Below are 27,294 nucleotides of genomic sequence, written 5' to 3' on the forward strand. Positions count from 1 at the left end.
TGTTAAAAAGAAGAATAAGCCCAAAATGGAGTCATTTGCCCCCATGACAGCAAACCAAGACCTAATTGCCAGATCCTCCTCTAGGAATGTGAACTTCAAGCAGTTAATCAAAAGTATCCTGATTAGCACTAGTAAGATAATTTTCATGAGACCCCTGCCACTCCCTTTCCCCTCAAATAAAAGATGACCTGGCCTGAAACAATCCTTTCTTTTATTTTGCAAAAGCTCCATTGCTCCACCCTCTTTCTGTCTATAAAACCTTTCCATTTTGTTCAACTCTTCATAGCGCCTTTCTACTTGCTGCCCAATTCATATGTCATCTAATAAAGTCAACTGGGTCTTCACTTGAATTCTGTGGGTGTGTTGTTTTTTTAAATACATTCTTATACACATGTCCTGGTATACACGTACACTAGGGTTTGTTTATGGGGTCGTGAGATATGCTTAGCTTCTGTTTTACTAAAGAAAGTCAAACTAATTTCCACAAAGGAGCTTGTTCCAAATTAAACACCCACCAACATGTATGACAATTTCCACAGAAAAGTAAATTTATTCCTGCAGTATATAGAAATGACACATTTACCAGATCACTCACTGTATTAGTTTCCTAAAGTTGCTGTAGCAAATTTCCACAAACTCAGTGATATATTGTAGTAAATACAATGAAAATGAAGAACAGGTGCTATGAGAGAGAACGGGCATTGGAGCTTCATTGTGCCTGGCTCACCTCCAGGCCAGCTCTCATCATGCCTTGTTCTAATTGTCTGAACCCTGTGGTTTTTATGCCTTGGCCACCAATTCATCTTTTGTCCGACAGCATTTCTCTCTGAACCATCATCCCTAACATGGATAAACTCCAGGTTGGACTCCATTTCCCTCTCTCCTGGCCACCCTGCTGACTTAGCACGGGTATGAGTCATTCTTGCTCTGAGGAACAAAGTTCTGAGAAAAATGAGCCAACAAACCGGTGACAGAAAAATAAAACTCCTAACGCAAGGGATTTGGAGCATGTAGGGGTGGAAAAATCACTCTGGAATTATCAGATGAACCTGATCCAGATAAAATACTCCGTGCTCAGATGAACAAACAGATAGTGAAGTAAATAAAAGTACATTTGAGTACTGTTTGAAACAGTGGTGTGGAAATGCCTCCTATACCTAGAGAAAGGCCCTCACAGTTATAATAGAAATCTTGTCACAAACCCAAACCTAAATGTATGGACTGGGACAAAATTAGAAGACAGAATATGCAGCTAATTAATCCAAATTTTCCCTATCACCATAGTCTGGAAAATAAACCATTATATCCTCCAGGTTCAGAATCTCAGAAGTCCTAAAATGACAGGGAAGGACATTCTAGTGTCTTCCTCAAGCTCAGGGCCTGCCATTGACTAGTACAATCAATCTCTGCTCTATCAGCTGCATGATCTTAGGGAGGTTTTTTTTCTAACCTTATTTTGCTTCAGTTTCTTCATGTATATAATGTGTAATAATAATGGGCTACTCATCGATTTTTTGCTGCTAAATATGATAGGCATTATAACTTTATAATATATAATTTTTCAGCACCCCGTTCAGTGCTGAGCACATATTCGGTGGCCAATAAATATTTTATTGTTTGAATTAGCTTTTATTATTGGGGCCTGTCAAATACAGAGGCTGCATGTTTGAGAAAATGTGGAGGTGGTCTCTGTGGCCCTACCGAGGCTTTCAGGGGCCTGGTGATCTCACCCAGAGGCATTCCAAGACGGCTGAGCCCAGCTAAGCCCCCAGCATGGAAAAGACTTCCTCCCTTTATCTGGTCCAAGTGCGTTGCTGGACCCATTTATCTCCCACCTTCCTAGGAAGACATGTCACAGAAGCAAGAGAACAATTTGAATATTCTAGTTTTTAAAATAAATATATAAAAAGCACGGGGTAATGCTTATGAACATTCTTAGTCAAGCTTCACTAAAAGGAAAAACTCTGGCTGGCCAGGGAGGCTTTGCCAACCACCTGCCCAACACAAAATTGCATAGAGTGGGCTTTCCCCAGCAGGACAGTAACCAGTTCCAGGCCCCACACCAGGATTCTGAGCTCTCTTTCCTGACCAGAGCTCTATCCCATGCCTGGTGGTCTTCAGGAAGCTCACGTTACCACTTTCCCAAAGGAGCTGCAGAAAGTATCTTCTCTATTTTGTCATCTGCTTCACCACTCAGTACAGCGCTGAACACATGAACTGGGGTGGCCACCTGCCTACAAGGCCCCCTCCTCTAGCTGCTTCCCTGGGTGTTTAATGGCAGCTTCAGCTCTGCAAGGACTCTGCTCATGGGGGCCTAATATTTGGGTAAAAGGGGGATCTCTCTGAGTTGCACTGTGTCCCAAATCAGTCTCTGACACTGAATAAGAAGGGATTCTGGCTGTCTGTCTGTCGTGGCTCAGTGGTTGACCGTCAACCTATGAACCAGGAGGTTAGGGTTCATTTCTGGTCAGGCCATATGCCCAGGTTGTGGGCTCGATCCCCAATGTAGGCTGTGCTGGAGGCAGCTGATCAATGATTCTCTCTCTCCCTCTCTCTTCCTCTCTGAAATCAATAAAAATATTTTTTTTAAAAAAGAAGAAGAGATTTTCAGGGGAGAAGAGAGACATTCTGCATGTCTCTACCTAAGAGGGTAAGGGTCATTCTAGAAATTCTGATGGAAAATTTGATGGATCCAATCAATTAAATCATCTAAAATTCAAAGAGACAAGTTTCTACCACAAAGAAAAATAAGGCCAGAATTTTTCTTCTCAAAAGAGCTTGAGCCACTATTTGGAAAGGACGTTTGATATTTGTAATTATGGTTTTCCTATTAATTACCTGGCAACAATTTTAAAAATCAAGAATTGGGACATAATTAAACACTCAGATATGAACTTGGTACATAACAGTTAAGGTCAATACTGTGACAGTAAAAATGGTTAATCTTGAGTTCACAGCTGTGGGGTAAGACAGAAAAAAAATAGTTTATTTCCTGAAAGCTAAAGACTAGGCTCTCTCTCTAATCCCAGACCGCATTATGCTGATAAATAAGGAAGCGGTGCTTATTAACAGGAGCTTAATAAGATTGCAGCTCCCATTAAATAATCCTGAAGACACTGGCCGCTTTCCCCTCCGGCTGTAAACTGCGGTGAGCAGCTCGGGGTCATTTCCTGCTCTTCCTGTGGACATGGCTGACCAGGGCACGCAGCCCCAGGAGTCATCTTTCTTCCAGCGCACGGACGTGAGAGCAGCACCATTTGCAGGAAGCACAATTTTGTCCAACGTGCTTCTGGGACAGCAAAAGCTGTTCCTATTCGGAGACTGCAGAATTTAATTTCCTCTCTTGCCTGTGGAAACGGGCTCAGCCTATAATCCTATTTGATCACCAGGTTTGCTATCAAGGTTTGATGCTCCTGACTAAGGTGGCCGACTGGCGGCCTCCCTGGGCCATGCAGATGCCAGCGCTATTCCTCCAGGCCCAGCAGACAGAGCTCTTGGCAGCCCCATCAACCACAGTAGACATGTGAGATTAAAACCACCATATAGTTCCTTAGTTCAAAGATGCATATTATTTTTTTAGAAGGAGAGGAAAGCACAGTACTATTTTAATAGTTGGCACCAGAATACCACAGAGAGAAGAGAATTTGTTCCAGCAACAGTAATGTACATTCATTTTGATGCTCTTTTCAGAACTATGTTCAAATTCCCCTCTGTTATCTCTACCCCTTCAGTATCTAGTATAGACAACCACCTGTATTCCTGAAGCCTTGGGGAAGAAGAAGGGTAGTGCCTGAGTGGAGTGAAGCCTGCGGGAGGGAGGTAAGGAGGGAAGGACCAGATGCTGAAAAAATGTAGAAGCCAGGAAACAATGGAAAGGCAGGCTGCAGTAGACAAACTCATAGAGACACAAGAGAAACCCTGCAGAGGAGGGCGGGGAATGGGCAAATACACAGATGGGGATAGAGGACCTTGGGGCTTATATAGAAAGGAGCTTAATATGATAATTCATATTAATTTAGCACCCTGACCTTTTTGCAAATATAATCTCAAAAACACTTTCTATGTTAATAACACTTATCTTCATAAATATCATTTTCAAATTGTAGTCTATTGAGCAGATTTTCCAAGGATTATTTAATTTATTCCCATTTTGGACTTTTGAATACATTAAAATTTTTTGCTAGCAAGGTTGATAATGCTAGGGAACATATTTATGTATAAAGGTTTTATCATAGGATAATTTCCTCATGACAAATTACCAGTAATGGAATTTACTGGGTCAGATTGTATGAAATTTTCAAACTTTTGATAAATATTAGTAAAGCTGTTTTTACTCCCATTAATACTGATGAGAATCTCAGTTTTTTTTGCACAAGGGAAGCCTGCTATTAAGTTCCATTTATTCTCTGGAGGGAGATGTTACGACTGGCAGGTATTTTTAGAGATTGACAGGCATTTCTTAGATACTGGTAGGTAATACCAAATTGCCTCCCAACTAGGCCATGCCATTTGAATTCCCATCAACATTGTATGAAAATACTCATTCTTCTATACTCTCTGCAACCATGGTTATTATAAACTTCAAATACCTGTTTTTGTTCAATCTGATGGTCAAAATATCTTATTATTTTAGTTTATATTAACTGCTAGAGAGGCTAAACATCTTTTCATATTACTAGCTACTTATATTTTGTCACCTGTGAATTACCTGTTCACATACCTTGTCCATTCTAAGTATTTTACTTAGTGATTCGTAAAAGCCCTCTAAATATGACTAAGTTATAGTGCCTACTATGTATATTGCAAATATTTTCTGTCTTCTTTGTTTTTAATGCTTTTTATTGTACAGAAAGTTTAAATTGTATATAGTCAGATCCATCTATCTTTCCCTTTTGGTAACTGCTTTTGTCTAGCTTAGGAGAGTTTTACCCAAGATTATAAAAATATACTCAGAAGTTTTATTCTAATCATTTTGATGTTTAAATTAGCTATTGAATCTATATGGAATTTAGTTTTGTATATATTGTGAAGTGTGATTTTATTTCTTTTTTTTTTTTTCTAAAAAATGATGAACAATTGTTCATTTATCACAAACTAAAGCCATAGTTTTCTTGGACCTAGTTTCACAGTCTCTAATTATTAACTTCATAATAGCTCTTGTTATTTTGATATTTTTCCTGTTTTAAAATGTTATTGGTCTTTCTTATGTATTTACTTTAGTAGATGAACTTTAAAAGAATCTGGAAGATAATTACTTTTTAAATCAATTAATTTTTCATTGATATTACACTGAATTATATATTGACTAGAGGCCCGATGCACTAAAATTTGTGCAAGAGTAGGTCTTCCTTCCCCTGGCTGCTGGCACTGGCTTCCTTCCGGCACCCGGGACCCAGGCTGGCTTCCTTGGGCCCCGGCTTCATCAGGAAGGATGTCCAGAATGACATCCAGAAGATGTCCAGTCTAATTAGCATATTACTCTTTGATTATTATAGATCTGGTGAAAATTTCTTGGTAATGATATTAAAACTTTTTATACATAGAATGGCATTACTCTCCATTTATTTACTTGGACTACTTTTCTATTTCTTCTATTTTATTGATCTCTTCAAATATTATAGTTTGTCTTGATTAAATTTTAATATCAGTTTTATTGAAGTACAACTCACATGCCAAAAAGTTCATCTGTTTAAAGTATATAATTCAGTGGTATTTAAAGAGTTGTGTATTGATCACTACTATTTAATTCCAGAAGATTTTTGTCACTCCTTATAGGAACTCCATACCTATTAATAGTTATTCCAATTCTTTACCTCCCCAAACTCTGGCAGCTACTAATTTACTTTCTGTTTCTATGAATTTTCAAAAAGTTGAATCAAACAATTTGTGGCATTTGTGTCTGACTTCTTTCATTAGCATAACAATTTCTGTTTGTTTGCTTGCTTGCTTGTTTGTTTTTGTTAATCTTCACCTGAGGATGTTTTTCCATTGATTTTTAGGGAGAGTGGAAGAGAGAGGGAAAGACAGAGAGAAACATCCACGTGAGAGAACTTCCGGAACACTGTTGAATAGTAGTGAGAGCAGACATACTTGTCTTGTTTCTTATCTGAAGGAAAAAACATCTAGTCTTTAACCTTTATGTAGACCTCTAAAGGATGTCTTTTACCAGGTAGAGAAAGATCTCTCTTATCTTAGTCTATTCAACGTTGTTATCTTCATGAAAAGGTACCGTATTTTGTCAAAAACTTTTCCTTCATCTATTGAAATGACCATGTGGTTTTGTCCTTTATTTTATTAATATGCTATATCACAGTAATTGATTTACTGATGCTAAACCAAACTTGCATTACTGGAATAAATCCCAATTGGTCATGATATATTATTCTTTCTGTGTTACTGCTGGATTTGGTTTGCTAGTATTTTGTTGAAGATTTTTGTTTCTATATTCATAAGGGATATTGGTCTATAATTTTCTTTTTTTGTGATGTCTATGAATGGCTTTGGTAACAGAGTAATACTTGCTTCATAGAAGGAGTTGGGAAGTATATCCTCCTCTTCTATGTTTGTGAAGAGCTTGTGAAGGGTTGCTGTTAATTCTTTAAATGTTTGGTACAATTTATCTGTGAAGCCATCTGTGTCTAGACATTTCTTTGTAAGAAGTTATTTTATTACTAATCCAGTCTCTTTATTTGTTATAGGCCTATTCCAAATTCTGTATTTCTTTCTGAGTCATTCATGTAGGTTTTTTTATTTGTTGGCATACTATCTATATATATAAAAGCCTAAGCAACCATCAGACTGTTTGACCATCCAACCAGTAGCTATGATGCGCACTGACCACCAAGGGGCGGTTCTCAGGTGACACACCCAGAACCAGAGAGGAGAGAGCCCAATTCCAGGGTGCATCACCCAAGAACCACTCTCTTGCAATCCAGGACCCCTCAGGGGATGTCGGAGAGTCAGTTTCAGCCCGATCCCCACAGGCCAGGCCGAGGGACCCCACCAGTGCATAAATCCGTGCACCGGGCCTCTAGTTTTTAATAATATTCTTTAGTAAGCCTCTTTATTTCTATAAAGTCTGTAGTAATCTCTCTTCTTCATTCCCTATTTTAGTAATGCATGTCTTATCTCTTTTTTTTAGTTTAGCTAAAGTTTTAAAAATTTTGTCAATCTTTTCAAAAAACCAAATTTTATTGATTTTCTTTATTAGTTTCTATGCTCTATTTCACTTATTTTCCTTCCTTTTGCTTGCTTTGAGTTTAGTTTTTATGCCTTTTTGTTTGTTTCTTATGGTTAAAGGCAAGATTATTGATCTTTCTTCTTTTTCCCTACAGATGTTTATAGCTATACATTTCCCTCAGATTTATCTGCATCCCATAAATTTTGGTAGGTTGTTCATTTTAATTCATCTCAAAGAATTTTCTAATCTACCTTATGATTTCTCCTTTGACATATTGGCTATATGGAGTATATTTTTTAATTTTCACATGTTTGCTAATTCCCCAAATTTCTTTATGTAATTGATTTGTAATTTCATTCCATTGTGGTCAAAAAACATACTTTGTCTGATTTCAATCAAATTAATTGAGGCTTGTTTTATGGCCTAACATATGATCTGTCTTAGTCTGTTCAGGCTACTATAACAAAATAGCACAAACTGGATGCCTTATAAACAACAGAAATTTATTTCTCACAGTTCTGGAAGCTGAAATGTCCAATACCAAGAAGCCTGCAAATTTGGTGTCTAGTGAGGGCTCTCTTCCTGGTTCAGAGATAACTAACTGTTTGCCATGTCCTCACATGGGGAAAGGAGGCAAGGGAGCTCTCTGGGCCTCTTTTATAAGGATATTAATTCTACTCATGAGGGCTCTACCTTCATCACCTAATCACTTCCTAAAAGCCCCATCTGCAAATACCATCACATTGGGAATTAGGTTTCAACATATGAATTTTGGGGAAACACAAATATTCAGTCTACTCTATAGTATTGTCTATACTGGAGAATTTCCATGTATAACTGAGAAGAATGTGTATTCTGTTATTCAGGGTTGTTATGTTCTACAAATGTCTGTTTAGTTCTAATCAGTTTATACTTTTATTCAAGTCTTCTATTTCCTTGTTAATGTTCTTCCTAGTTGTTCTATCCATTGTTGGAAGTGGGGAATTGAAGTCTTCATCATTGTTATTGAGTTGTCTATTTTTCTCTTCATTTCTGTCAGGTTTTAGTTTGTGTGTCTTGCCACTTTATTGTTATGACACATATGTCTATAATTGTTGTCTTTCTGGTGAATTGACCCTTCTATCACTAAAAGATTACTTTCTTTGTTTCTGTCAATAATGTTTGTCTTAGAGTGTATTTAGTCTAATATTGGTATAAATGCTCCAGTTCTCTTTTGGATACTGTTTGCATGGTATATCTTTTTCTTATTTTAAAACTATGTGTGTTTTTTAATCTAAAGTATGTCTCTTCAGAGACATTGTGTGCTGAAGGCCTGGGGTGAGAGGGCAGGTGTAGGCTGGAGGGAGTCAGTGGGGGGAAATGGGGACATATACTTTCTACAATAAAAAAATTATTTTAAAAAAAGAAATTCAACATCAAAAAAATAAAGTATATCTCTTGTCACAGTATATAGTTGACTCATGTTTTTATCTATTCTGCCAATTTCTGCCTTATTTTCAAATAAGAGACAACAAATGGATTCTGGACACAAGAGACAGATAAGGTAGGTGTTGATTCCAGGCAAAATTCAAGAAAACAAAATAAATTATTAAATACTTTTTTTTTAGTATTTAGAGTCAAGAGTAACATTGGATTGATACAAGTTGAACCAAAATAATATAATTGCTTCTTGTTTTAACAGACTTACTGGGCATACAATAGGGAAGGTGTTATTAGATTTCTTGAGTTTAGCAAGTCTCTCATGAAAGTAAAGTTACTTGGATGGTTAAATAAGAACTAGATGGTAATATGGTCAGCAATTTTGTAGCTTACTGATCAAATACATCTAAAGGGGGTTGGTAAAGGGATTGGTATTTACCCAAAGGTATAAATAAGTGAAGAGCAGCAGGACCTGGACTTTAGCCCTGTCTAGGTTTATAGGTGTTAAGTTACTTGGACCTGCTTATCAAGTTTTCTAGATATATAAGGCAGTTAATAATATAATTGATGATCGCATCAAGACTCAAAATGATCTCAATTAACTGGAATTCTAGTTTAAAATTTAGTGGAGTCAGATCCAGGTTTCGTGAGGCCTGAAGCCGATAGAATTTGGAAGCCCCTCTTTAATTTGAAAAAGTAACATTATGAATACAAAAAATAAAGTACAAAAGTAAATATTTATTAACATAATAAAGAAATCATCACAGCCATGGAGTTAGCTCACTTTATTCAGCTTTCAGAATCTCCTTGCATTCACAGGGGCCTGACAAATGAAGGCCCTTGAAGCTTAAGCTTTCATTAGCTTTAGGGTATAACTACTCTGGCAAAAAAAAAAATTGCATTTATGTTAAAATAACTAAACTTTATTTCAATAATATAGGCTGGGGGGTATCGTCTGATTACAATCTTACTATGCATCAATATTGTGACACAGCAAATAAAAAATGAGCCAGCTCAGGCAAGTAGTATTCTAAATTCACCATATGCATTGGTCAAATCAGTTCTGGGAGCCCAGATTGAGAGGGAACATTGGCAAACCAAAGCACGTATAAGGGAGCAGACAATCTGATGAAAGTCTCTAAAACTTGCCTGTGAGGAACTCCTGAAGGACTGAAGTGCTTGGCTTTGGGAAGGAGATGCTGCTGCGGGACAGCAGAAGAGCCATCATAAAAAAGAATGAAATGTATTCTGTATTATCCTAGAGCAGTGGTCGGCAAACTGCGGCTCGCGAGCCACATGCGGCTCTTTGTGGCTATTCCACAAAATACCGACTTCTGTGCATGGGCCACGAAGTTTCAATCGCACTGTACATGCACGCCCACACGTGGTATTTTGTGGAAGAGCCACACTCCAGGGGCCAAAGAGCTGCATATGGCTCGCGAGCCACAGTTTGCCGACCACTGTCCTAGAGGAAGGAAGTATGGGTTGCAAGAAGAAGATTTCGGCTCAGTATATTCAGCAATATATTCTACTCAATTCAGCAATATTTATGGTGCCTATTATGTGTTAGGAACTGTTTTGGGGCATGGGATAAAACTGTAACCAAAATGGGCAAAAATCTCTATTTTCACAAAATTTGCTTTTTGTGAGACATTAACATAAATATATGTCAAGTGATGATTTGTCCTAAGGAAAAACTACAGCAACAAACCATTAAGATTAAAATTTTAAAAGGGTACAATTACATCAAAAAGCATAAAAACCTAGGAACAAATCTGTCAAAATATGTGCAAGGCTGATAAACAGAAAACTATAAATTATTAGTGAGAGAAACTAAAGATGACTTAAACAAGTGGGAGGATATGCCATGTTTGTGGCATATCTAAATATTATAGATGTAAATTTTATAGATGTAAATTTCCCCCCAAATTGACCTAGTGATTCAATGTAGTCCTAATTTTTTTTAAAAAAAGTATTGGTGCCCTGGCCAATGTGACTCAGTTGGTTGGAATGCCATCCTGTGCACTAGAAGGCCGTGGGTTCAATTTCCTGCTGGGGAGTGTACGGGAAGCAACCAATCAATGTATCTCTTTCATATCAATTTTTTAAATGTATTGGTGTGTGTGTGTGGGGGGGGGGGAGACAAGCTAAATTCTAAAAATATATATGGTCCAAGAGGAGCCACAATGATCTTCAAGAAGAATAAATTTAGAGATCTTACTGTACCAAATTTCAAAACTTTAAAGCCACAATAAATAAGACAGTGTAGTATTTTGGCAAAAGAAATGACAATAGACCAATGAGATACAACAGAGTCCAGAAACAGACCCACACATATATGGGTACTTTATGGCAAAGGTGATACACAGAACAGTAGAAAAGGTTGATCTTTTCAATAAATGGTGACAAGTCAACTGGATATTCATTGGGGGAAAATGAAAGTTGAACCAGGAGGATTGTAGATCTTAATTTAAAAGGCAAACAGTAAGATTTCTAAAAGATAACATTGGAGAACAGGGTCTGGCCTATAGAGGGGCTTTCAGTCCCAACAACAACAACAACAACAACAACAAAAATCACAGACATTCCAGAAAACTGGGATCTTAAGCCAGCCAAAAGAATGACATTTCAATTTTTCATTTTTATTTTTTATTATTATTTTGTTAGCTCTTTTTGTTGCTTTTTTTTGCTTCTTTCTTTGTTCTCCTTTTGTTTGTTTGCTTCTTTGTTTGTTCCTTTATTTCCTACTTCTTTTCACATTACTTTTTCAACCACATGAGCAGCAGACACGTGAGCAGCTCGCTCTTGTCCAGGGAGCATCAGCCCCATGAGCAGCCTGCCTCGAGCCTAAGAGAAGCAGCCTCATGTGGCCTGCCCCTGTCCAAGGAGCAGCAGCTGTGTGAGCCGCCCACTTCCCCGTCCGAAGAGCAGCAACCACGTGAGCAGTCTGAGCTGTCCGAGGAGCAGCAGCCGCATGAGCAGTCTTCCTATCTCTGAGGAGCAGCAGCCCTGCGCAGCCTGCCCCCATCTGAGGAGCAGCAGCTGAGCACAGCCCGCACCCTGCAGTAGTCCGAGGAGCAGCAGCTACACAAGTATCTTGCCCTCGCCCAAGCAGCAGCAGCCGCACGAGCAGCCTGCCCAATCCAAGGAACAGCAACTGTGAGAGCAGCCCGCCCCCATCTGAGGAGCAGCAGTTCTGCGAGCTGCCCGGCTCCATTAGAGGAGCAGCAGCAGCCCACCCCAGTCTGAGGAGCAGCAGCCACACGAGCAGACTGTCCACATCCGAGGAGCAGCAGCCCTACGCAGCACACACTGGTCCAAAGAGCAGAGCCACAACAGCCTGCACCTGTCAGACGAGCAGCAGCCGGTCATACGAGCAGTAGCCCCACAAGCAGCCCAACCACATCAGAGGAACAACAGCAATGTACAGCCAGCCCCCATTCAAGGATCAGCAGCCACGTGAGCAGTCCGCCCCAGTTCAAGGAGTAGCATCTGCATGTGTAGCCTGCCCCCATCCAAGGAATAGCAGCCTCGTGATCAGCACACCCTCTGTCTGAGGAACAGCAGCTGTGTGTGAAGCCTCCCCCCACCAGCCAGAGGAGCCACCACGGCTGTGAACAGCACCCACCAGAGGAGCTGCTGTCAGCTGAGGAACAGCTGCTACCACAACCGCCCAAAAAGCAACCACAGCCCGAGGAGCCACTGCCACCAGAGGAGCAGCCCCTGAACGACTCAACATCTAGATATGTTGGTGAGATCAAACATGGGTAGAGAAAGAAACCCCCAAAGGAAAGAAAAGGAGAACTCGCCAGAAAAGCAGCTAAGTGAAACAGAGGCATGCAGCATGACAGAAAAAGAATTCAGATTAAGGGTCCTAGAATGCATAAACCGGATGGAGGAAAAAATCAACAACTTATGTAAGAATCAGAAAGAAACGGATGAAAAAATCAATAAATTATCTAAGAACCAAGAAGAACTTAAGAGTGATATAGCTGTAATAAAAAACACCATTGAAGTTTCAACAGTAGACTAGGAGAAGCAGAGGATCGAATTAGCGAATTAGAAGACAGGGAAGCAAAACACACCCAAACTGCACTGCAATTGGAGAAAAAAAATGAAAAGACAGGAGGAAAGCCTAAGGGAGCTATGGGACAACATGAAACAAAACAACATACAAATAATAGGGGTGCCAGAACAACAGAAAGAGGAACAAGGGTTAGAAAACCTATTGGAAGAACTAATATCAGAAAACTTCCCTGAGGTGGGGAAGAAAAAAGTCACACAAGCACAGAGAGTCCCAAACAAGGTGAACCTGAAAAGACCCACACCAAGACACATCATAATTACCGTGGCAAATGTTTAGGACAAAGAGAGAATCTTCTTTTTTTTAAAAAAATATATTTTATTGATTTTTTACAGAGAGGAAGGGAGAGAGAGATAGAGAGTTAGAAACATCGATGAGAGAGAAACATCAATCAGCTGCCTCCTGCACATCTCCTATTAGGGATGTGCCCGCAACCCAGGTATATGCCCTTGACCGGAATCGAACCTGGGACCTTTCAGTCTGCAGGCCGACGCTCTATCCATTGAGCCAAACCGGTTTCGGCAAAGAGAGAATCTTACAGGCTGCAAGAGAGAGACGGAAAGTAACATACAAGGGATCTCCCATCAGATTATCAAATGATTTCTCAACAGAAACACATCAGGCCAGAAAAGAATGGACGGAAATCTACAAAGTGATGCAAAGCAAAGGACTGAATCCAAGAATACTCTATCCAGCAAGGCTATCATTCAAAATTGAAGGGGAAATAAGAAGCTTCACAGACAAAAAAAGGCTAAGGGAGTTTATCACCACCAAGCCAGCAATGCAAGAAATGCTAAAGGGACTGGTGTAAAAAGAAGAAATAAAAAGCTCAGAAAGAAAACAGCCACAAAAAATAGAAATGGCTACAAACAAGTACCTTTCAGTAATAACTTTAAATGTAAATGGACTAAGTGCTCCAATCAAAAGACATCGAATGGCTGAATGGATAAAAAAACATGACCGATACATTTGCTGTCCACAAGAGACCCACCTCAGAAGAAGGGACTCACACAGAGTGAAAGTAAAGGGATGGAAAAATATCTTTCAGGCAAATGGAAATGAAAAAAAAACTGGGGTAGCAAAACTTATATTGGACAAAATAGACCTCAAAGTGAAGGCCATAACAAGAGATAAGGAAGGCCACTTCATAATACTAAAGGGATCAATACAACAAGAGGATATAACCCTGATAAACATATATGCACCCAATGCAGGAGCACCCAAATACATAAAAAAACTCCTGGAAGATATCAAAGGAGAGATCAACAATAATACAATCATAGAGGGGACTTTAATACACCACTGACATCACTGGATAAATCCTCTAGACAAACAATCAGCAAAGAAACAGCAATCCTAAATGACTCACTAGATCAGATGGACTTAATTGACATCTTCAGAACACTTCACCCCAAAGCCACGGAATATACATTCTACTCCAGTGCTCATAGGACATATTCAAAAATAGACCACATACTGGGTCACAAACAAAGTCTCCCCGATTTCAAGAAGTTTGAAATCATACCAACCATCTTCTCAGACCACAATGGCATAATATTAGAAATAAACTACAATAAAAAAACCCAAAATACTCAAACACTTGGAAGCTGAATAGCATGTTATTAAATATTGATTGGGTTACCAATGAGATCAAAGAAGAAATTAAAAACATCTTGGAAACTAATGACAATGAATACACAACAATCCAAAACCTATGGGACACAATGAAAGCAGTCTGAGAGGGAAGTTTATAGCTCTACAGGCCTATCTCAAAAAACAAGAAAAAATGGTAGTAAATCATCTAACTCTACATCTCAAAGAATTAGAAAGAGAGCAACAAGAAAAACCCAGAGTAAGCAGAAGGAAGAAGATAATAAAGATTAGAGCAGAAATAAATGACATAGAGACAAAAAAAATAATACAGAAAATCAATGAAACCAAGAGCTGGTTCTTTGAAAGGATAAACAAGATTTATGACCCTCTAGCCAGGCTCACCAAGAAGCAAAAAGAGAGGACCTAAATAAACAAAATCAGAAATGAGAGAGGCGAAATAACAACAGACCCCACAGAAATACAAATGATTGTTTAAAAATACTTTGGACAACTCTACTCCAACAAACTAGACAACCTGGAGGAAATGGACATATTCCTAGAAAAATACAACATTCCAAAACTCAACCAGAAAAATCTAAAAATCTCAATAGGCCAATAACTATGGAAGAAATTGAAGCAGTCATCAAAAAGCTTCCAGCAAACAAAAGCCCAGGACCAGACGGCTTTACAGGGGAGTTTCACCAAACATTCAAGGAAGAACTAAAACCTATGCTTCTCAGGCTACTACAAAAAATTCAAGAGGAAGGAACACTTCCAAGCTCATTCTATGAAGCCAGCATCACCCTAATACCAAAACCAGGTAAAGACAACACAATGGAAGAGAATTACAGGCCAATATCTCTCATGAACATAAATGCCAAATTCCTCAACAAAATCTTAGCAAATCATATCCAGCTGTACATCAGAAAGATCATACACCATGACCAAGTAGGATATATCCCAGAGATGCAAGGATAGTACAATATCCGCAAGTCAATAAACATGATACATCACATAAACAAATTGAAAGAAAAAAACCATATAGTCATATCAATTGATGCAGAAAAAGCATTTGACAAAATCCAACACCCATTTTTAATAAAAACTCTCAGCAAGGTGGGAATAGAAGGATCATACCTCAACATAATAAAAGCCATATATGACAAACCCACAGCCAACATCATACTCAATGGACAAAAACTAACACCATTTCCCCTAAGAACAGGAAGAAGACAGGGATGCCCACTCTCACCACTCCTGTTCGACATAGTACTGGAAGTATTAGCCATTGCAATTAGACAAGAAGAAGAAATAAAAGGCATCCAAATTGGAAAAGAAGAAGTAAAACTGTCCTTATTTGCAGATGACATGATATTGTACATAAAAAAACCCCTAAAGACTCCATCAAAACACTATTAGACTTAATACATGAATTTGGCAATGTAGCAGGGTACAAAATTAACCCCAAGAAATCTGAGGCATTTCTATACACCAATAGTGAACTTACAGAAAGAGAGACTAAAAAAACAATCGCACCAAAAAAATTAAGATACCTAGGAATAAACTTAACTAAAGAGGTAAAAGACCTCTACTCAGAAAACTACAGGACATTGAAAAAAGAGATAGAGGAAGATATAAACAGACCGAAGAACATACCATGTTCTTGGATTGGTAGAATGAACATTATTAAAATGTCCATACTACCCAAAGCAATCTATAAATTCAACGCACTTCCCATTAAAATACCAACGGCATATTTCACAGACCTAGAACGAACTCTCCAAAAATTCATCTGGAATAAAAAAAGACCCCGAAAAGCTGCAGCGATCCTGAGAAAGAACAAAGTAGATAGGATCTCAATACCAGATATCAAGCTGTACTACAAAGCCACTGTTCTCAAAACTGCCTGGTACTGTCACAAGAACAGACATATAGATCAAGGGAATAGAATAGAGAGCCCAGAAATCGATCCAAACCAATATGCTCAATTAATAATGGACAAAGGAGGCAAGAACATACAATGGAGTCAAGATAGTCTCTTCAATAAATGGTATTGGGAAAATTGGACAGATACATGCAAAAAAATGAAACTAGACCACCAACTTACACCATACACAAAAATAAACTCAAAATGGATAAAGGACTTAAATTTACGATGGAAACCATAAAAATACTAGAAGAATCCAAAGGCAACAAAATCTCAGACATATGCTGAAGCAATTTTTTCACCCATACAGCTCCTAGGGCATTGGAAACTAAAGAAAAAATAAACAAATGGGACTACATCAAAATAAAAAGCTTCTGCACAGCAAAAGAAACCATCAACAAAACAACAAGAAAGCCCACTGCATGGGAAAACATATTTGCCAATGTTATCAGTGATAAGGGTTTAATCTCCAACATTTATAGGGAACTCATACAATTTAACAAAAGGAAGAAAAACTATCCAACCAAAAAATGGGCAAAGGACCTAAATAGACACTTTTCAAAAGTGGGCATTAAGAAAGCCAAGAGACATATGAAAACATGCTCAAAGTCACTAATCATGCGAGAAATGAAAATCAAAACAACAATAAGGTACCATCTCACACCTATCAGAATGGCTATCATCAACAAACAAGTGCTGGAGAGGATGTGGAGAAAAAGGAACACTTGTGCACTGCTGGTGGGAATGCAGACTGGTGCAGCCACTATGGAAGACAGTATGGAGTTTCCTCAAAAAACTAAAAATGGAACTCCCATTTGACCCCGTGATCCCACTTTTAGGAATATATCCCAAGAAAACAGAAACACCAATCAGAAAGGATATATGCACCCCTATGTTCATAGCAGCACAATTCACCATAGCTAAGATCTGGAAACAGCCTAAATGCCCATGAGCAGATGAATGGATTAGAAAACTGTGGTACATCTACATGATGGAATACTATGCTGCTGTAAAAAAGAAGGAACTCTTACCACTTGCAACGGCATGGATGGAACTGGAGAGCATTATGCTAAGTGAAATAAGTCAGTCAATGAAGAAGAAATACCACATGATCTCACTCATTCATGGATAATAAAGACCATTATAAACTTATGAACAAAAATAGATACAGAGGCTTAGCTGCCTCGAACAGTCACTCATTCATGGATAATAAAGACCATTATAAACTTATGAACAAAAATAGATACAGAGGCTTAGCTGCCTCGAACAGAATGCATGCATATAAGCATAACCAATGGACATAAGATGCTGGGGGGAAGGGGAGGCCAGGGGATTGTCAAGGGCGGGGGAAAAAGGAGACATATGTAATACTCTTTGTAATACTTTAAGCAATAAAACAATTAAAAATTAAAAAATAAAAATATTTTAAAAAGATAACATTGGAGAATATATTGATGACTTGGTATAGGGAAAGATTTTTTTAAGCATGACAAAACACACTAACCGTAAAGGGAAAATAGATAAATTGAACTGCATTAGAAATGAGAACTTCTGCTCATGGAAAAAGCACTCTAAAGAAAGTGAAAAGTCAAACCACAGGATTGGAAAAGATTATTTTCTATATCAATAATTAATAAAGAACCTAGAATATAAACCTAGAATATTTTTTAAAAAAATAAACACATATGGTCCAACCAATGTGGCTTAGTGATTGAGCATCGACCTATGAACCAAGAGGTCACGTTCGATTCCTGGTCAGGGCATATGCCTGGATTGCGGGCTCAATCCCCAGTGTGGGGTGTGTAGGAGGCAGCAGCCAATCAATGATTCTCTCTCATCATTGATGTTTCTATCTCTCTCTTCCTCTCTAAAATAAAAAAGTATATTTAAAAAAAATAAACACATATGGAAGTAAAGAGATCACTCAGTTTTTTAAAAGGGGTGAGAGAGGGAGACATGAAGAGACACTTCATTAAAGAGAAAATTCAAATAATAAATATATAAAAAAGGACTCAAATTCACTGGTCATAAGAGAAATGCAAATTAAAACTGCAATAATGAGATACCACTTTACACCTACAAGAGTAATAAATATTTTTCAAAAGATATCTGTAATAACAAGTGCTGGTAAGTAGGTGATGAATAAGAACTCTCATTGACTACTGGTGGACATATAAATTTTTATGACTACTTTGGAAAATTCTTTGGTAGTATCTTCTAGCACTACATATATGCATATCTTTTAACCTAGTAATATTACTCCTATATATTGTCCAATGCAAACACATGTACACCAAGAAACACATAAAGAAACATCCATGGCAACATCCTATATAACAGAAGTCTAATATGCTAAGTGTCTGGTTGTGCGGTGACTGGTTGACTGTACAATCAAAGCATAATATGCTAATGATATGCTAAGGTAGCTCAACCGCTCACTATGATGTGCACTGACTACCAGGGGACAGACGCTCCAACTGGTCAGTGAGCTTGCTACTGGGATCTGGCGAATCAGGACTGAGTGAGATGGGCCAGACATGTTCTGGAGCCCTCCCAAAGTCCTTCCTTGGCCATGATCGTGCACAGGTGGGGGTCTCTTGGAATGGCCTGTGCCCTCTTGCAATCCGGGACCCCTGGGGGATGTCAGAGAGCCTGTTTCAGCCCGATCCCACAGGCCACTCCCCTGAGACGGGCGGCAGACACAGGGCTCATGGCTGGTGAGAGCTGCTGTGGCGCTGTGAACCTGTCTCGATCGAGACTGATTGGGCATGAGCCTGCAGCAGGCACAGTGGGGCCAGGATGAGCGAAAGCAGCAGGTAGGAGCTGCAGGCAGTGTTGGACTGAGGGTTTTGGCCTGGATCCCAACAGGCCACCATGAGGGACACGACCCGTGCATGAATTCATGCACCAGGCCTCTAGTTACTCATAATAGCTCAAGACTGGAAGCAACTCAAATGCCAACAAACAGTAAAATGAATCAATAAACTGATATTGTAACAAAATTGAATATTATACAGCAATGAAAAGAAACAAATGCCTGCACCATATGGTTGAATCTCATAAATTGTGGAATGAAAGAAGTTAGATATAAAAGAGTATTTACTGACTGATTCCACTAATGTAAACATAAGTAATCCATGGTGTTGTAGGTCAGGATAGTAGTAACTCTCTGGGTTTTTATAGAATAGAAAAAGGTATCGGTGCTGGTGAAACTGCACATATTTCTAAACATGTTATACTTCAATAAAAGTCATCAATAAAAACAAACAAAAAAGATAGGCCCAATTTGAGGGTTTTAGAGTATCCTGAGAGGAGGTCAAATAAAAAAATGACATGGGCCACAGGTCAGAGTGTGAGAAAACCCTACAGAGTGTGAGTAAATAAGAGACTGGGGACCCAGGAGGAAAGACAGCTATCAAGAAAGTCACAGTGGCTTAATTCCCTACGTGTTTGTTTTATTTATTTATTTATTTACTTTTTTTTTTTTTTTTTAATAATTTTTGTGAGTTTATTGGAGCCAAACTAGCAGGTCACGACTCCTCATTCCCAGAATCATCATCATCATAACAGTCGGCATCTTCCTCCTCCTCATCTTCATCATCAATGTCAAGGTCGTACAAGTCGTCATAAAGTCAATCTAAGGTGTTGTCATTGGAAGGCACTTTAGTTTTGATGCAATATTCCGCCAGGGTCGTGGGGACTTTCACTCCATCCTTTTCTGCTTCGGCTTTAGTGGCTGAAACTTGTTTTCTAATGATTTCAGCATATTCTTTGTCTTTTCCTTTACTGTCCCTCCATTTCCTGGACATAACTGAAGCCTCCACATTGGCTGGGGAGAAGGTGCAGTTGGGCTCATTAAGCAATGAGATTACACTTAACAGGATAGTCCTGACATTCTGAGTAGGATTCCACCTTTCGGAGGGCAGTTCACCACTCTGTGGGTATCTACGGGTGGATGAAGAATGGAAACGCATACGTGTCCGTGGTCATAAATGTTGGGGTGCCACATTTTGGTCAAGAATCTGAAGGTAGGTGGTGAATATGGGTAGGCAATAGGAAATTTAATATGCGCCTTGAAGTAGCCGCCTTCGTAGAGGGTGTTGGGGGGTCCGAAGATGGCAACCTCCCAGTTGTAGAGGTCGGACTCATCCACCAGGGTGATGCGGAAGCTCTCCACCGGCTCCTGCTGCAGGGACTTCAGCTCCAGCATCAGGGCCTTCTGGGAGCTGGTCATCCGCTGCTGGGCCATCGCGGCGGCGGCGCCGGCCGGGGCCCCAGTTCTCACGCACCGACCAACCGACCGACCGACTCAGCCGGACCAGGCCCTTCCCCTCGGCTCGCCCTCGGGCTGGGCCACACCGGGCCCTGGTCTTCACACAGCCGGCCCGGGTGCTCCTCACACACGACACAGGCCGGGCAGGGCAGGGCCTGGCCGGGCCTTCTCACACGGGGACCAGGTGCGGGGAGAGGGTGAAGGAGTTAGGGGAATTCACTCCCGGTCCCGGTCCCGGTCCTCCCCGCCCTGGAGCGGGCCTTCACTTGGGGGGGGAGAGGAGAAAAGGTGGAAGCTGAGAAAGGCGGCGGAGGGCCGGTGATGGTGAGGAGAGGGGGCCAGGCCCACCAGGGAACACCGCTCTCGCTCGCTTGCTGCCTAGCTTGCTCGCCCTCCAGTTCTTCTCTGGGGCTGCCGTGGCCGCTGTTTTTCTTTAGAATAGTGCAAATGGGCAATTGTGCGCTCACCTAAGGAGCAGATCCAGGGCTTTCTGTAGCAGGAAAAATAGGAAGAGGTCAGCTCAAGGATCAAGCCTTGACGTGTGGTTGCAGTCTCTTCCAGAAGTCTCCCCAGCCAGGTGAGTTCCCAAGACACTCAGTTCTGGAGAAGGTTGAGTTGTGCTCCATGAGTGTTCTTATATTTGATTCTCTAAAGGCCACACCTACTTCTAAGGATCATATTTCAGAGGTCTTTAGATAGGATTAATTTCACACCCTAATTAATCTCCCTAAGTAACCTCTATAAACATAATCTAATCAAGAGTCACGGATTTTACAGCAAACCAGCCCTAACGACCCGCCTTTCTATCTAAATGTCTATACGCCAGGATTAGTATAAAATCATATCACCTAGAGAATTATTTTGTTTTTGTTAATCCCTACCCAAGGACATTTTTCCCATTGACTTTTAGAGAGAATGGAAAGAAGCAGGGCGGGGGGAGGGGAGGCCGGGGGGAGTTTGTGTCGGGGGGTGAGCGGGGGGTCCCCACGTGGGCGGGCCTGCGATGGCAGCGCTGTTGGCCTCTGAGGCGGCCCTGGCAGAGGTCGAGTCCCTTGGGGCCGCTTGGCCAATCAGATACCCCCTGAGATCCTGAACAACCCCCAGCTGCAGGCCGCCATTCAAGTCCTGCCTTCCAACTATAACTTTGAGATCCCCAAGATCATCTGGAGGGACCAACAGGCCCAGGCCAAGAAGGTGGCCCTGCAAATGCCGGAAGGCCTTCTCCTCTTCCCTGCACCATTGTGGCTATCTTGGAAAGGTTCACAGAGGCCGAAGTGATGGTGATGGGTGATGTGACCTACGGGGCTTGCTGTGTGGATGACTTTACTGCAACGGCCCTGGGAGCTGACTTCCTGGTGCACTATGGCCTCAGCTTCCTGGTTTCCATGGACACCTCTGCCCAAGACTTACGGGTGTTGTATGTCTTTGTGGATGTCCAGATAGACACTACCCACCTACTGGACTCTATCTGCCTCACCTTTCCCCCAGCCAGTGCCCTTGACCTGGTCAGCACCATACAGTTGTGTCAATCTTGCAGGCAGTTGCCCAGGAGCTGAAAGCTGAGTATCGCATGAGTGTCCCACAGTGTAAGCCTCTATCCCCTGGGGAGATTCTGGGCTGCACATCACCCTACCTGCCCAAAGAGGTGGAGGCTGTTGTATATCTTGGAGATGGCCCCTTCCATCTGGAGTCTGTCATGATTGCCAACCCCGATGTCCCTGCTTACCGATATGATCCATACAGCAAAGTCCTATCCAGAGAGCACTCTGACCATCAGTGAATGCAGACTAACCGCCAAGAAACCATAGCCACTGCCCGCTCAGCTAAATCCTGGGGCCTTATCCTGGGCACTTTGGGCCGTCAGGCAGCCCCAAGATTCTGGAGCACCTGGAATCCAGGCTGCAAGCCTTGGGACTTCCCTTCGTGAGGCTGCTGCTCCCCAAGATCTTCCCCAGCAAGCTCAGTCTGCTTCCACAGGTGGACGTGTGGGTACAAGTGGCATGTCCACGCCTCTCCATTGACTGGGGCACAGCCTTCCCCAAGCCGCTGCTGACACCGTATGAGGCGGCGGTGGCCCTGCGGGACATTTCCTGGCAGCAGCCCTACCCCATGGACTTTTATGCTAGCAGCTCCTTGGGGCCCTGGACGGTGAACCATGGGACAAGACTGGCCCTCCCAAGCAGGGGAAGATGCAGGAGGGATCCCCGAGCGCCTTTCTCTAGCCGTGACTTGCGAGGGTTGCAGCTGCAGAGACGAGGAAGTGGTGCCACTCGCTCTGTGAGACATTCGCTCCTAAGTCTCAGGGTCCTGCCCTCCAGAGGAGCAGCCTCAAGGCTGGTGGTTTTCGGAACAGGGGGCAGACGATTTCTCCGCACTTTTCCTTCTTCCTCTTCTTAAAGAATACCTTTCAGCATTTCATATAATACTGGTTTGGTGGTGATGAACTCCTTTAGCTTTTCCTTATCTGTGAAGCTCTTTATCTGACCTTCAATTCTGAGTGATAGCTTTGCTGGATAAAGTAATCTTGGTTGTAGGTTCTTGCTATTCATCACTTTGAATATTTCTTCCCCTACGTGTGTTTTAAAGAACAGAGTATTTAATGTTCATTTAAAGTTGTTTTCTATGCTGTGATTTGCTCTAGCCTCTCTGTGATCCCATTAAGACCCCCCACAATTTATTGCTCTCAAACCATCAGTAAAGTGTGCAACACCCTAAATATAATAAAGCAGGATAAGAAACGGTGATGGAATGGAGTGAATGGGAGAGGGAGGCTTTGCCACTAGGGGCCAGACACCCCAAAGGAACACCTCTCTGAAAAGGTAAAATGAATAGAGAGCAAACAGCGTGAGGGAGAAGAGTGTTCCATGCTAAGAAAAGTAAATGCAGAAACTCCAAGGCAGGCTATGCTGGGCACATTTAAAGAACAGCAAGGAAACCAGGGTGTGTGGAGCCAAGAAAGATTTTAAGAAATGGCATCAGAGAAATAGCCAGGAGCCAGATAATGCTGGCCATGGATTTTACTCTGAGTGAGACAGAAAGTCATTACAGTAAGGGTTTTGGGCAGAGAAATGACATAATTAAAGTTAATTGAAATGTATCGCTCCAGTTGCGGTGGAAAGAATAGACTGTAGAGATGCAGAAACAGGGAGGAGGTTTTCTAAAAGAAAGATGCTGCTGGCTTGGGTGAGGCCACTAGTGGTCTGGGTGGGGGACAGAGGTTGTTCTGGGTGTATTTGGAAATTATAGCCAGCAAGACTTGCAGGTGGGTTGGATATGGAGTGTGAGAGAAAGAGAGTCATCAGGGAGCACTCAGGAAAGACCTTTCTAACCCAAGGAGCTGTCTGGCATGGAATGAGCTGTCCCCAGATGCAGTCATTCAATAGTGGAGGCAGTTGGTCCTTCAGAGGGCTCTTCTCTCTCTAGCTTACCTGCCAAGTAAGCTCCTTAGAACATTTCTACCCTTAGAGGCAATGGGCCCAGGTGACCTCTAAGATACCTCATGTGCCAAATGCTTTCAGGCAGTCGGAACAGGGTTCTGTACTTCATAAATGTTCAGGCTAACTGGTTGCAAAGTAAATTTCTTACACCAAAGTAACTTTTTGACTGCTGTGTACCTTTCCCCCCACACACTCATTTTTATACTGATCAAAATGGGTTAAAGGGAACAGCAAGACAGCAGCTTTGGGATAAGCAGGTACCACACAAAGAAACCTGAGAGTGGGAAATGCTGATGTGTGGAAGGAAGGGGGAGCAGCCCCATCCTTTTGGCCTTTGGGGATGGTTATGAATAGAGGCTACACCAGAAGACGGTGTAATTGTAAATGACTGAATTGTAAGCAAACACCCTAACATTTTCAAATCCCCCCAAATGTTGTCTCTTTCAAAACAAGAACCTTGGGGTAATCTAGTGCTCCATAAACTATACAGTTGTCATAGTGGTGCTGCCATTGCTCAAAGCTTGCTTGGAACTCTTCTTTGGTTTCTTTTTTCTTAAAGAGAGTTAATGTAACTTACTCCAAAATCCAGTCTCTGAGGTTCCTGGGAAGCTCTGCTGTCAGGAACTTCAGATTCTCCTGGCTGGCAGGAACGTTAAAGCTTCTAGCCTATTTGGTGTTTGACCTCCCATGGCATCATTAGTGACAGCAGGCATCTAACCTCTAAGTCAAACCAGGAGAGAAATGAATGTGGTTAACACCCTCCAGGCAGCCTCGACACATCTTCCTATTCAGCTCTGATTGTCAGAAAGTTCTTTCATTTCTAACTAAAACCTGCCTCGTTGTACCTTCCATCCACTGGTCATCATGGAGTGTGGGACAGGAGTCAGGCATTTGTGTACCACCTCCATTATTTTGCCATTTTTATCCTATCCAAGTATCACTAGTCCTATTGGTTTTTAATATCTTTCTTTCAAATGACCCAATTTCATAGGTGAGTAATTTTACCTTAAATGTAAAATACATCCCTTTGTAAGTGGAAAACCTACATCAATCGGAGCCTGACAGCATAAGGAATAATATCAGAAGGAAGAGAAAGTGATGATATTAAATTCTACTTAGGAAGTGTTGCCTAGCAAAGGTGCTGAGCCTGAGGCAACCTCTCTGTTAAAACAGAGATTAGCAGATGTTGAGAGGTATAGAGACAAAGTACCACAAAATGATACTTCTTCCTTATTGTAGGCTCAAGAGAACTGAAAGGGACATACTGTTTGCACCATGTGATCTCTTATTTAACCTCACTGTCAGTGTACCACTCAAAAGCATCTCCTATACCTCTAGTGGGAGGTGTACACATTGGGACCCACTGGTGAAGGGGTCAAGCACTTTGGCTATGGTCAAGCTGATCAGAATGAGGTCATGGTTCTTCTACCTCCCAGCTGCTCCATCCTATACACCTTAACCACTGTAAACATCAGTTTCTTCATCTTTAAGGTGGGGGTAGTATTAGCTCTTCCGAGTGATGCTTTCTTAAAGACATTTGAACATTATGCCCAGGTCGTAAGCTGAATATTGAAGAATATAAATTCAGCCTAAGACTTCAGCATCATTCAGTTTTGGGGCTGAATTAATTCAGCCTTTACACACTGACCAGGCTGTGCTTGTAGCCAACTAAAATCGCTAGGCTACATTGGCATGTTCTGCCTGTCAACCAAATCCCCCTTGTGAACTTGTGTTGCTGAGCATTTGGGCCCGAGGGAGGACTTGGCATTATTCTTGTTACCTAGATTCTCCCCTTCACTTTAATGTGTGCTTGAACATTTGTTCAACGCCTTCTGCTACTCTGCATTTGAGGGAAAGGGAGTCAAATGGACAGAGCGGAGCTATGATGAGAATGTAGATGTGAGTCTGCATTCCTTTGAAATAAGAAAATGGAAACTTTTTGCTGAGTATCCACTGTTTTAGGCACTTTCCTCTAACATCTCATTTAATAATCCAGGAACCCCTTAAAATAGATGCAATCCTCATGTTACAGAGCAGAAATCTGAATTTTTATTTTAAGTTGTTAAGCATGGTAATTATGCAATTTTTTACTATTTTGGCTTAATATTATTTCATAAACACTTTATCTGCTTTATCATATTGCTTAATATTTTTCTGTTTTTCCCCTTTATAAATAAATGTCTTCTCCTTGTTCTAAAAACTTTATTTTGTTGTTGTTAATCCTCACCCAAGGATATTTTTGTTTTAGAGACGGAGAAGCATAGATGCGACACATTGATTGGTTTTCTCTGAATACCCCCCCCCCCCCACACACACACACCCAGGGCCAAATTAAGCCTACCCTTGACAGGAATCGAACCCATTCCTTTCAGTCCACAGGCCTACAGGCCTATGCTCTATCCACTGAGCCAAACCAGCAAAGGCTCTAAAAACATTTTGAGACCCTCTTACCTTCATGTTTATCATTTTAACGGTTGTATAATAACCCTAAGTTACCCAACCTTAATTTATTTAACCTATTTCCTTTTGTTGACAGTTTAGTTTTGTTTGTTTGCTTTTTGTGGTTTTTTAAATTATTATTTCTGTAATAAATGATCCTGATAGGAACATCCCGCACAGCATTATTTTGTTCTGGAAATTTCCCCAAGAATGGAATTACTACATCAAAGGGAATTTGGCTCTGTATTTACAGAGACTAGCGAATTGCTTACCCAAAGGAGTGTGTGGTTCTTGAGGGTAAAAAGAAAAATCTGGTTTCTACAAAAGAAATTAACTTTCCAGTTATTCATAAAATATTTGAGCTCCTGATAGATGTTAGGCGCCGTGCCAGGGGCTGGGGATGAGCACGGTCCGGTCTGGTAGAGGCAACCGCGCTCCAGGTCCCTTCCTCTGGACAGGGAGGAACGCGCGCCCCTCCACGCGGAGGAGTGGAAGGAGGGAGCTGTTGCGAGTACCGGGGAGATCTCGCAGCACAGACAGCTCTCGGCCTGAGCCTTGCAGAATGAGTAAGAGTTTAGGCACGGGATTTATATTTATTTTATTGTGACTCTCTGCCCTTCCATCAGAAAAAAAAAATTTCCCACTTTTGGCACAGAGACCATTGGAGCCCGAAGCCCCCAACGTCGTAAGCCTCTTTCCATCTCCTAGGAGGAGGGCAGGGGGTGTCTTCGACCGCGGGTGCGGCTCCCCGGTCCGGGAATTCCCGGCGCGGGGCCCCGCAGTCCCCAAAGGACCAGACCCGACGCGTGGCCCTCGGGGGAAGTGAAGACGCGCCCTGTGCGCAGGCTTCCCTCGGAGTTCAGCTCGGCGCGGTCAGGTTTGGGCAGACGGTGAGGTAGCGGAGTTGCTCGGGATGCAGGGTTAGAGGGCCTCCGCGAGGGA

The 27,294-nt window shown here is 41.4% G+C and overlaps 2 pseudogenes; one reads left to right on the forward strand and one right to left on the reverse strand.

Annotated features, from left to right (window-relative positions):
- Positions 1–19,733: 19,733 nt before the first annotated feature.
- On the reverse strand, positions 19,734–20,464 carry LOC102437289 (annotated as a pseudogene).
- A 459-nt stretch (positions 20,465–20,923) lies between these two features.
- Positions 20,924–22,757, forward strand: LOC102419097 (annotated as a pseudogene).
- Positions 22,758–27,294: the final 4,537 nt, after the last annotated feature.

This window comes from Myotis lucifugus, unplaced genomic scaffold (genome assembly GCF_000147115.1).
Source record: "Myotis lucifugus unplaced genomic scaffold, Myoluc2.0 scaffold_84, whole genome shotgun sequence".
Lineage (NCBI taxonomy): Eukaryota > Metazoa > Chordata > Mammalia > Chiroptera > Vespertilionidae > Myotis > Myotis lucifugus.